The following is a 12,945-nucleotide window of genomic DNA, read 5'->3' as shown; positions in this document are numbered from 1 at the left end:
TTCCACTTAATGGGGCCCACAGACCAGAAGCGGAGGTGATACCCAAGGTCATTAGAAACATCTAAGTGCAGAATTTGGCTCTATCCAGATTGTCAGAGTCGGAACCTGTGTTTCAACAACCTGCCTTACACCTGTCACAGAATCCCTCACCTAGGAAGAGAGCACAGGTGTTTCTGTTTTCCAGCTAAACAATTGCAGCCGACTTCAGCCAATTAACTGTTCCTGTTGCTCAGTGGTGGAGCCTGACTCTGAACCCACCTCTGGGCTGTTACCGTGGGCTGCTCCCGCTGTTCAGTGTACTGCACCCCCACCCAGGACAAAGCAACTTGCCCAGCATCTCCTCGTGGCCACAGCTACTCTGGATCCTCGAGCCTAAGGGGTCCTGGATCCTTGCTCTGGAGGCTAGGGCCCTCCTGATCTGTTTCCACCTTCTCCATCCCTGCCTCCTTCCAGCTGCCAATGTGGAGACCCTCCCTCTGACAGGATGACTTATTGTTCCTCCTGTTTCCGCTGCACTTTCCTGCACCCCTGCCTTTGTTCAAGTTTTCTTTTGGGTCCCGTGGTGACATCTGTAAGTCTGTGGTGGCACACATCTATAATTCCAGCACTTGGGAAGCTGAGACAGGCTGGTTTGAGGCCAGCCTTAGCAACTTAGCAAGACCTTCAGCAATATAGTAAGAACCTATTTTGAAATAAAAAGGGCTGGAGCCAGCTGTGGTGGCACACTCTTGTAATCCCAGCATTTTTGAGGCCGAGACAGGAGGATCTCGGTTCTCGGACAGCCTCAGCTACTTAGGCACTTTGCAACTCAGTGAGACCCTGTTTCAAAATAAAGAATAAAAAATCGGGCTGGTCAGGAGGTTGGGGAGACAAGGCAGGACAAGTGGGCTCAGGTTTAATTAGTTTGAATGCTCGCAGTGGCTCTGGGGAATGAGAATTGTTCATAGTTGTCTGTCTCCTGGCCCTGGAGTGATTGGGGCAGAAGGACATTGGCAGAGAGAGAGAGAGAGAGAGAGAGAGAGAGAGAGAGAGAGAGAGAGAGAGAGAGAGAGAGAGGTGGGGAGAAGAGGGAGAGCGTGAGGTAGAGATAGAGTTTTTTTAAACTAAAGTGGGCAGCGGCAGCAGCCCCTTGCCTGATACGCTTCCTTGGGCCAAGCGGAGGAGGGCAGGGACCGGGTTGTGTGTGGAGTCACACCTGCCGCACAGCTCTGCCAGGAGCCCTCCTCCTGGGGCTGCCTGGGAAAGGTCTGGGGTTCCCAGGGAGGAGCTATGGCCTCAGGCCCTCTGCTTTGGCGAGTGCCTTAGGGGAAAGAAATGGGGTCCTTCTGCTGTCTGGTTCCCAATCTCCTACTTCAGTTTTCTTTTTCTTTTTTGCGGTACTGGGGATTGAACCCAGGGGCATTCTACCTCCAAGCTGTATCCTCAGCCCTATTTTTTTTATTCTCTGTTTTGAAACAGGGTCTCACTAAATTGCTGAGGGCCTCCCTAAGTAGCTGAGGCTGGCTGTGGACCATGGACTGACACTCCACGGTCTCCAAAAAACCCTGAGCAAATCAGTCTTCCTTGCTAAGTTGTATAAGTAGTTGTCTTGGATTATATCAGTGAGAATGTCCACCACGGCAGCCACTGTCTTCACAGCCGTCACCCTCTCATCTGAGGTTGCTAGGTGAAGGGGCTTAGAATAAACCACCTCAAGATATGTCACTTTGGTATGGGGATTATTTTTTAATTTTATTATTTTTTTCCAGCACTGGGGATGGAACTCAGCGGCATTCTACCTCCAAACTACATCCCCAGCCTTATTTTTTATTCTTTATTTTGAAACAGGGTCTCACTGAGTTGCAAAGGGCCTCACTAAGTAGCTGAGGCTGGCCTTGAACCTACGATCCTCCTATTTCAGCCTCCCAAGTACTGGGATTACAAGCTTGCACCACCACACCCTACCTCAATTTTCTAATGGCAGCAGAGTGTGCCTTGGGGATAAAAACTGTGTTGCTGTTGAATTTCCATGTGACTTGGCCATTACGTTTTATATTCACAGTCCCCACAGGCAAAGATTCCTGTTTTCTAATTTGTACATTTATAAATAAAATCTATCAGCTCCACTGTAAAGATGGGCATGCTATTTGCTCTTGAAAAACAAATATTTGTATCATGGAGAAATCTGAACAAATATTTTTATCATGGAGAAATAGACAAAAAATAGATAAGCTGGGTGTGGTGGCAGACACTTGTAATTCTAACATTTAGGAGGTTGAGGCAGGAGGATTGTGGTTCGAGACCAGCCTCAGCTATTTAGTGAAGCCCTTTGCAGTTCAGTGAGACCCTGTTTCAAAATAAAGAATAAAAATAGGGCTGGGGGTGTAGCTTGGAGGTAGAATGCCCTTGGGTTCCATCCCTAGTTCTGTAAAAAAAAAAAAAAAGATAGGACAGAGGGATAAATACTCATACACCCACATCCCAACCGATGGTTGGCTGTAAAATAAATTTATTTTATCTTAGAGTAAATTCCAAGTCTATCACCATTTCACCTGTAATTAGTTCAGTATGTCCCTTAAAGAATCTTTGAGAAGAAACACCAACACGATTGTCATAACGTGAGTACCTAGTGATCGCTTCTTTATATTTATTCATTGTTTAAATTCACAAATTTCTCTTAAGTACCATTATATGAACAACATGGCTTGCCGGAGATATTTTCAGCTCCGTCTCTTTTGCTTCAGGGGATTATTTGCTGCAGCAACGGTGTTCTTCCCGCGAACGTCTCGCTGCGGGGATGTGCTGATTGTAGCCCCTGTGTGGTCTCGGCACCTGCGGTTCCTCCCCGGTCTCCTTCAGATTTAGTGGAGGTTAGCAGTTTGAGGTTTTGGAGAGAGGAAGGGCAACTTCGCAGCTCTCTCTCTCAGGATTCACCAAGTGTCTTGAAACTCTTCTTCCTATTTCTCGGTCAGGCAAGGTCAGGTTACACAGGTTTTCTAATTTTTTTGTTTTTGTTTTTATTTTTTTGGTGGTACTAGGGGTGGAACCCAGGGGCTTTCTACCTCTGGACTATACTCCCAGACCTATTTTATACTTTATTTGGAAAGAGGGTCTCACTAAGTTGCTGAGAGCCTCACTACATAGCTGAGGCTGGCTTCGAGCCTGTGCCATCCTCCTGCCTCAGCCTCAGGCACCACGTGCCCGTGGCAGCCAATGACTGGAGCCGGCAGCCACACCGCGCCTGCGTGGTGGTCCAGGGCCTCTCTGAGCACAGGGCCCAAGAGAAGGAGGCATTTATTGTTTATTTTTTTGTGGCACTGGGGATGGAACCCAGGGGCATTCTACTTCGGAGCTACACCCCAGCCTTATTATTATTTTTTTTATTCTTCATTTTGAAATCGGGTCTCACTGAGTTGCAAAGGGCCTCAGTAAGTAGCTGAGGCTGGTTGTGAACTGCGATCCTCCAGTCTCAGCCTCCTTGCTGGGATTATAAACTGAGCCACCGTGACACCAGCTTGGAAGGAGGCCTTTAAATAATTGATCACAAGCCAGGCGTGGTGGTGCACGCGTGTAACCCCAGTACTTGGGAAGCTGAGACAGGAGGGTCCAGGTTTGTGACCAGCTTCAGCTACTTAGTGAGACTCTCCACAACTTAGTGATACCCTGTTTCAAAATAAAGAATAAAAAGTCAGGCTGGGACTGTAGCTCAGTGGTAGAATGCCCCTGGGTTCAGTCTCCAGTACAGCAAAACAAAAACAAAAAACGGATCACCTCGCCCCTTCTTCCCCATTTCAGATATAAGACCCCTTCACAATATTCAAACCCTCCATATTTCACAGTTATTTGTTCAGAAAAAACCACTATTAATACTTTGTGTCTGGTTTTCATATACTTTCTGTGTATGTTTGTGTGTTCTTTAAATGGTTTATGTGTTTAGAGAAAGATTTATATACACACACATACACACACACACACAACAGACACACACATACACGCCTGAGTTCCAACTTACAATGGTCCCACTTAAACAATTTTTTGAATTTACAGTGCTAAGAAATTGACATGTATTCAGAACAAACTGCACTTTGAACTTTGAATTCGGATCTTTCTCTGGACAGCCATATGCTGCTCTGTTCTTTTATGGAGCTGGGCAGTGGCAGCGCCCGGCCCAGTCCGCCCTGGGGAACCCACCAGCACTTTGCGGCTTGCTGTATTGTGAAGCTGGAATGTTCCAGAGGTCGGCGGATTCAGCGCAGCTTCGCCTGGTGCTATTTTCAACTTACAGTGACTTCGCTGGGATGTGACCCCGTTATTAAGTGAAGTTTGTTTGCATAAGAAAATTGGTGACTGTTTTGCATATTATTTTAAAAGTTGTTCTGCTTATAATAGGTTATGAACAATTCAACAATTATAAATGAACATTTCATAATTATTTTTTAATCTTTTTTTTTTTTTGCAGTACTGGGAATGGAACCCAGGGACCTTCTACCGCTCAGCTAAACGCCCAACACTATTTTTTATTCTTTAGTTTGAAACAGGGTCTCACCGCATTGGCTTTTGTGGTCATATAACATTCTATTTTTAAAACATATATCAATGTATGATAATATATCCCTTAATTATTAAGTTGCCTCAATTTTTTTATATAATAATGAATATCCTTAAACATAATTCTATTCTTCTCCCAATTAATCTCATTTGAGTATGTACACTAAATTTTTTAGAAATAAAATTGCAGGATAGTTAGGGTATGCACATTTTAATGACGTTTTTTGTGGTACTGGGGAAGGCACCCAGGGACTTTCTTCCTCTGGGCTACACTACCAGAACTATTTTTTATGTTTTATTTGGAAACAGGGTCTCACTAAGTTCCTGAGAGCCTCACTAAGTAGCTGAGGCTGGACTTGAACCTGCGTGATCCTCTTGTCTCAGCCTCCCAAGTACTGGGATTACAAGTGTGTGCCACCACTCCCGGCCATTTTAATGCTTTTAAATCATACTGCCAGCTGGGTGTGGTGGTGCATGCTTGTAATTCCAGTACCTGGGAAGCTGAAACAGGAGGATTGCAGGTTCAAGGACAGCCTCAGCAAGTAGTGAGATTCTCATCAACCTAGCAAGACCCTATTTCAAAACAAAAAAGAATAAAATAGGGCTGGGGGTGTAGCTCAGAGGTATAATGCCCCTGGATTCAATTTTCAATACCACACACACACACACACACACACACACACCACACACACACACACACACACACACCACACACACACACACACACACACACACACGCGCTTTGCAGTACTGGGGATGAACTCGCCCATGCCAGGCAAGTGTTCCACCGCTGAGCTGCACGCCCAGCCCACGGCTGCATTGCACATTGTGTAAATCTGGCATTTAGTTGCACGTTAATAATTTGATCTTTTCAATTTCAATGTCTTCCATGGTTATCGGCATATTTAATTTTGATTATTCTCATGTTGAAATCATATTTTCCTGGAAAACGGCCTTCCTTTTAAGGAAATTCAGCATGCATGTGTCAGACAGAGTCCGGTGGGAAACGGTGTTCCGTGCTGGATACTCCTGACGCGGAGATGACTGGCCAGGTGGTGCGGGGAGGGAGGAGGAGCTCTGCGGGGCTGTGGCCTCCGGGCCTGCAGGCGAGGTGGGGGCGCAGGTCCTGCTGGAAGCAGCGCTCCTTGGCTGGGGACAACAGCTCTCCTGACGGAGTGAGCAGGAGAATCGTCCCCGAATGCACTCTGCCCCTGCTGCTGGGGAGCCTCTGGCCAGACCTGTGGGAGCCAGGGGGCCTTTGTCTCTAGTCCACAGAAGGAGGAGCTCCTTGGTGTCTAGGAGTAAGCACTCTTCTTTGAAATTTGTATTTCAGTGTTATTTTTTTCTTATTTAGACTTGCTGAAGGCTTGTCTAATTTTTTCTCTCTCCAAGTAATCAGCTATTGGGATGGGAGAGCTCTTGCCTAGTGTGTGCAGAATTCTGGGCTTGACCAGCAACACACACACACACACACACACACACACACACACACACACCTTGCTGGATTTTGTTGATCGGCACCCCCCTCCTTTTTAGTACGTGAGACTGGACACTCACGGACATTCGGACTCTGAGCTATATCCCCAGTTCTATTATTTTTGTTTTGTATTTTTATTTTTTGTGGTACTAGGAATTGAAACTAGGGGCAGTTTTCCTTTGAGCTATACCTAATAAATTAGGCCTTACTTTATTATTTATTTATTTAGAAATGGGATCTATGTTGCAGAGGGCCTAAATTGCTGAGGCTGACCTTGAACCTGCAATCCTCCAGTCCTGGCCTCCCAAGTACTGGGATTACAGGTGTGTACCACTGCACCTGGCTAATCAGTCCTCTTTTAAAGTCTTAGAATCAATTAGTTTCTGCATTTATCATGGTTAATTGCTCAGGTATATTCTATTTCTCTTTCCAGTTCCTTGGATTGACCATTCAGTTAGTTTAAAAGCAAGTTTAAAACTTTAAACGTACTTTAAAACACTATGAATTTTCCTTTGAACATAGGTGGCTCCTAGCAATAAATTCTGAGGCATAGTGCTTGCACTGCTTTCCTTACATAGTCTGTTGTTGTTGTTGTTATTATTGTTGTTGTTGTTCTTTTGGAGATGATGATGATGACGATTATTGTTGTTGTTGCTGTTGTTGTTTTGGCGATGATGATGACGACTATTGTTGCTGTTGCTGTTGTTGTTGTTTTGGAGATGATGACGATTGTTGTTGTTATTGTTGTTGTTGTTTTGGAGATGATGATGATGATGATGACTGTTGTTGTTGTTGCTGTTGTTGTTTTGGAGATGATGATGACTATGACTGTTGTTGTTGTTGTTGTTTTGGAGATGATGATGATGACGACTGTTGTTGTTGCTGTTGTTGTTTTGGAGATGATGATGATGACGACTGTTGTTGTTGCTGTTGTTGTTTTGGAGATGATGATGACGACGACTGTTGTTGTTGCTGTTGTTGTTTTAGAGATGATGATGATGATGACGATTGTTGTTGTTATTGTTGTTGTGAAGATGATGATGATGACGACGGCTGTTGTTGTTGTTGCGGTTGTTGTGAAGATGATGATGATTGTTGTTGCTGTTATTGTTGTTGTTGTTTTGGAGATGATGATGATGACGACTGTTGTTGTTGCTGCTGTTGTTTTGGAGATAATGATGATGACGACTGTTGTTATTGTTGTTGTTTTGGAGATGATGATGATATCGACTATTGTTGCTGTTGTTGTTTGAAGATGATGATGACGACGACTGTTGTTGTTGCTGTTGTTTTGGAGATGATGGTGATGACGATTGTTGTTGTTATTGTTGTGTTGTTTTGGAGATGATGATGATGACGACTGTTGTTGTTGTTGTTGCTGTTGTTGTTTTGGAGTGGGGTCTTGCTATGATGCCCAGGCTGGCCTCGAAGTCTGGACTCAAGTGATCCTCCTGACTCAGCCTCTGGACTAGCTCAGATTATAGGCACTTGGCTGAAATAACTAGTGATGGAGTCATCATTTGAGAGTGTCCTATAACATTTTCAAATGATTGTTTTTGAAAATTAATGTTTTTGTGTGTATGTCACTGGGGATTGAACCCAAGAGCATTCTACTTCTGAGCTACACTCTAGCCCTATTTTATTTTTATTTTGAAACAGAATCTCCATAGGTTTCTGAGTCTCATTATTTGCTAAGGCTGTCCTTGAACCTGCAATCCTCCTGTCTCAGCCTCTCAAATACTGGGATTACAAGCAGGTACCACCATGCCTGCCTCATATATATATTTATTATATATAAAATATATAACATATAAAAGTATATTATATATTGCCGGGGTCCAGCCCTAGCAGTAGTCGGGGGTTGTGTGTTGGTGAGAGAAGAGTCTAGGTCACAGAGAGACAAGGTTATGACACAGGAGACCAGATGCAAGGTTTTTTTTAACTTTATTCAGGATTGTTACAATCTTTATACTTTCTTTCTTGGCAGGATAGACAAAACCACAGTCATGTAAGCAGAAAACTTTAAGGACAGAAAAAGTCTTTAACAGACTTCAGGGCAGGGCGCCAGACATTTAATAAATCATAGAAAGTATGCTTTGCCTCATATCACAAGGTCAGCTTGAACTTAATCTTATATATTGGCCCAAACTAAGGTCAGCTTGAGCTTAATCTTTGGCCCAAACTTTATCCGTGGGAAAAAAAAAGATCTTTGCTGACTCAGTCTCTCACATGTCGCTGCCTATTTTAGTTATAATGCTTATACATAAAATTTTAATTATACATCTTAATCTAAATAATCTTAAAATAGTTTTTTGAAGAAGGAGATGCTGATCATACTCACGGGGACTCAGGCTTTTGCGAGTCCCCTGGCCGAGCCTTTGCTCAAGGCCTGCACGAGATGCTGCAGCAATATATTATATATTTACTATTAATTTTTGGGTAAACTGCATCGCAGCTATGGCTTTGTAGAGAGGCCAGAGAAGAGAGTCTATTCTGTTTGGCTTAAAAAGCTCAATATATTAGTTGTGTTTATGGTTAAAGTGTCTACGATTTTGTTCTCACTAGACGTGAAGGACTGAGATTACTCAAACACCACCTCGTCTGCCTGGGCAGCCGTCCCTCCCGCTGACATCACCTTTCTCGGCACGTCAGGCTCATGAGGGCTCCCTCTTCACGGTGCCCTTTGCCAACATCACATGGAACCTTTTTCTTCCATATTTTCTGCACTTTCCTGGAATTCCTCTATGTCTTGTGTAGATATAAAACGAGTCTTTATTTTAAAGTTTGTTTTGGCCAGAATCAACTTTGCTCGTTCTTTAAGCTTCCGTTTCACTTTGTTTTAGATGTATTTGAGAGTCTCTGTGTTTATAACCATGTAGTTTAACCAATTTACATTTATTGTTATAAATGACTGATTTTGTCTCCTATCTCATTTTATTCCTTAGCATTTTATTTTTGTTTCATTCTATTACAATTTCAGAGTTTTTGTTTTTTCCTTTATTTTCCATTCTGTTCTGCAAGTTTGTATTTTCTTTATCCTAACCATATGCATTTTGGAACATTTTTGGAAGTGTTGTTTTTCTTTTTAAATTCTACTAGTGGCTATATCCAAAGTAAAAAATACTAACCTATCCTCCTCTAAAAGTCTAAATAGTATCTTTTGTGTTTTTAATACATCATCATCTTTTCTCTCCCATCTTAATCAGCTCTTCCCCCGCCTTAGTAATAGCTGGGCTTTTGGTTCCTGATTATTACATGATCACAATTTACATCCATTCAAAAATAATTTTTGGTGGGCCAGGCGGTGGTGCACACTTGTAATCTCAGCATTCAGGAGGCGGAGACCAGAGGATCGCAGTTCCCGGCCAGCCTCGGCTACTTAGTGAGGCCCTCCGCAACTCGGTGAGACACTGTTTCAAAAATTAAAAAAAGACTAAAAAATAGGGCTGGGGGTGTAGCTCAGAGGTAGAATGCCCCTGGGTTCCATCCCCAGTACCAAAAAATTTTTTTTTTGGTATTTGTCTTTCATTTTACAGCGTGCTTGTTAATCATATATAATAGAAAAAATATATTTTACAACATATACAGTATATATTAATTACAGTATAATATGTACATTATGACATATGTTTTAATACATTATGCTATATATGTTACAATGTATATGTGTATATATATATATATATATATATATATATGTATACATGTGTGTGTGTATTTATATATTTGTAGTATTAGGGATTGAAGCCAAGGAAATTCTACCTCTAAGGTACATTCCCAGCATCATCATCATTATTATTTATTTATTTTTGTGTGTGTGGTACTGGGGATGGAACTCAGGGACCTTCTACCTCCGGGCTATACTCCCAGACCTATTTAATTTTTTATTTGGAAATAAGATCTCACTAAGTTGCTGAGAGCCTCACTGAGCTGCTGAGGCTGGCTTCAAACCTGCGATCCTCCTGTCTCAGCCTCCCAAGTACTGAGACTACAAGCGCTCTCCACCACGCCCGGCTACCAGCTGTTCTTTGAATGACTGATTCCTCAGGTATTTATTAGGCTCCTCCTACATCCAGGCAGTGTGCCACATCTGTGCAGTAGGACAGGCACAGCCAAGCATTGGAGGCGGCACTCGTCTCAGACCTGGGTCACCCTGGGTGGTAGGTGGGTGTGAGGCTTGGCTGTGGGGCACAAGTTCTGGGGACCAGCCTGTGCTAGCCTGAGTTAATACCTCAAGCCAGGTCAGGGAGGCTGAATGGTGGTGGCTGGGCCTTGGGGTATGACACAGGGAGGTCTGGGGAGGGACATTGGAGAGGAAGGGGGACGTGTCTTGAGAAGCATGACCATGATAAGGGGCCCTCCTCCATCTTGAAAGAGTGCCCATCTTACTGTGATAAGGGGCCCTCCTCCATCTTGAGGACACAGGAGGTACTGGAGGGTTATGGGCCAGGGCAGGTGGAGGAGCCATAGGATCGGATTTTCATTTTTGACCTATCATGGTGGCCATACGCAGAGGAGAGTGCAGAGGAGGTGAAAGCCCACCTGGGAGTGCCTTCCCACAAGCCAGAGGGGCGCGGCTAGATCTCAGGTGGTGGCTCTCAGGGTGGAAAGAAGAGGAAGGTTTTGCGAGAGGTTTAGGAGGCAGAGTTGAGAGGCCTGGGGATCAGTTTCCCCAGAATCTTTCTCATTAATGCCATCACTCTGTCGCCAGAGCCACTGCCCCCACCAGCACACCCACACTGTCCTGTTGGGGGCGCAGGGACCCGACTGCACCTGGAGGCGGCTGCCCTGCTCCTTCTGGCACTCCAGCCACCCACGGTGGGCTGCACCTGCCTCCTGATACACCCTCCTGGGCTCCAGGAAGCCCTGCTTCAGTTCCCCTCCGACCTTGCTGCTCACTCCTGCTTGGTTTCCTGGGCTGCCTCCTCATGTCCCCATCTGCCTCCGGTCCTGCTCCTTCTTTTCCCCTTCCTCTCACGCCCTGGTGATGATCTCAGTCAGTTCCCTAACTTCAACCGCTCCCTGTAGCCCACTGAGCCTCCCGGAGCATCTCCTGCTGGTCAAGTGCCTGGCTCCCTCGTAAGCTCCGGGCCTTTGGAGCTCACTTCAGGCCTGCACCCGGCTCTGTCAGGCACCAGAAGCTGAGCTCCCTGGTCTGGACCCCCACCCATGACCCCCATCCTCTTGGACGGCAAACCCATTCTTCTAGTCTCTGGCTAAAAGTCTCGAAGTGACCCCGACTCTTTCTCCTCCTGCTCTGCAGGTCTCAACTGTGAGGAAGTCCCGTTGGCTCTGCCCTCAAGATTCATCAGGGTCAGATCACCTCCCTCGTCCACACCGGCATCATCCCAGCCTCCTAACCTGCCTCCTGGCGGGCTCGCCATCTCTGACCTTGTCTCTTGTCACAGGCACCCCGGCTCTCCACCCACTGTGGGCTGGTCCCCCGCTCCGCCTCAGGCACAGACTGGCTGCTCCTCCTGGGGAAGCTCATCCCCACACCTCGGCATGGCCGGCTGCCTCCTCTCCTCCAAGTCTTTGTTCAAAAGTCACCAACCCTGACCACCCCGTTTAGAAGGGCATCTGCCTCTGCCCTGAAGTTTCCCCTGTGAAAGTTGCCTGGATCAGAATGGAGTCACTTGTATGGACCTTATCAGAGATGAAAAATGAAGCCAGGAGGTTCTAAAAGCAAGGTGTTCACGCGTAAGAGTGACCACCACAAAAGACTCGGCCGGAACCCGGCGCACACAGAGACGGCCACAACCTCACACGGGAGACGTCCGGGCAGCTGGGTGCGAGTCCAGACCGACTCTCCTGTGTTCTCAAACCCGTGGCCCGGAGCACCACTTCAGGATGTCTTATATAATCCTCCTGATTTTTGGCCCTGAAAAATCTCTCCTTGCCTCCAGCTCCTGGAATATGCTCATAGATTACCATGGTGTGAGTGTTCCCGGTGTAACGCTTGCCTATTGCCTGCTAGTTCTCATTGTGAAGGGGAATCTCTCTCTGACAGTTGGACACCACTCCAGGCTTTATCATGATATTGGTCTGTTCTGCTCTTTCTTTAAAAGTCTGCCTTCCCTGTTAGAAGGAGAGCTTCCTGGATGTAGGGACATATGTTCCTCCTGATCTGGTCACCCATGTATCCCAAGCACCTGATATCTTGCTGGCTCAATAAGTATTTGTTGAGTAAATAACTGTAGAGAAATAAATTTTTTTTGTTCTTTTCAAAGGCATATTTTCTGACCCCTTCATATGTGTCTTTCTTTTGCCTTCAAAATGAAAGCTATTGCCGGCCGTGGTGGTGCACGCTTGTAATCCCCGCAATTGGGAGGCGGAGACAGGAGGATCGCGCAGGTTCGAAGCCAGCCGTGCTGGCTTAAGAGACCCTGTTTCCAAATACAAATATAAAATAGGTCTGGGAGTGTAGCCTGGAGGTAGAAGGGTTTCCAGGAACCCCAGTACCACCAAAAAAAAAAAAAAAAAAAAAAAAAGAAAAAAAGAAAGAAAGAAAGAAAGAAAGAAAGCTATTTAGTTGAGTCTAAAACTCTAAAAATTTCTTTAAAAATCTGTAGATGGTATTTCACTGTCTTTTATTAATAGTGCCCCAGGGAAATCTGAGAATAGCCTGAATTTTATTCTCTTAAGAATAACTTAGCCGGATGTGGTGGTGCACTCTTGTATTCCCAGCAACTGGGAGGCTGAGGCAGGAGAAGTTCAAGGCCAGCCTCAGCTACCTAGTGAGGCCCTTTGCAACTCATTGAGAACTTGTTTCAAAATAAAGATTAAAAAATAAGGCTGGGGGTGTAGCTCAGAGGTACCACACACACACCTCGTTTCCTAGTTTTTACTTGGCTATCTTGCAAGATGTCCCCATGTATTCTTGGAACATTTTTGCTAGAATGTACATAAGTATGTTTCCTGTCATTGATTTGCAGAGAACA

Source organism: Muscardinus avellanarius (genome assembly GCF_963383645.1).
Source record: "Muscardinus avellanarius genome assembly, chromosome: 2".
Lineage (NCBI taxonomy): Eukaryota > Metazoa > Chordata > Mammalia > Rodentia > Gliridae > Muscardinus > Muscardinus avellanarius.
Note: the sequence above shows the minus strand (reverse complement) of the source record.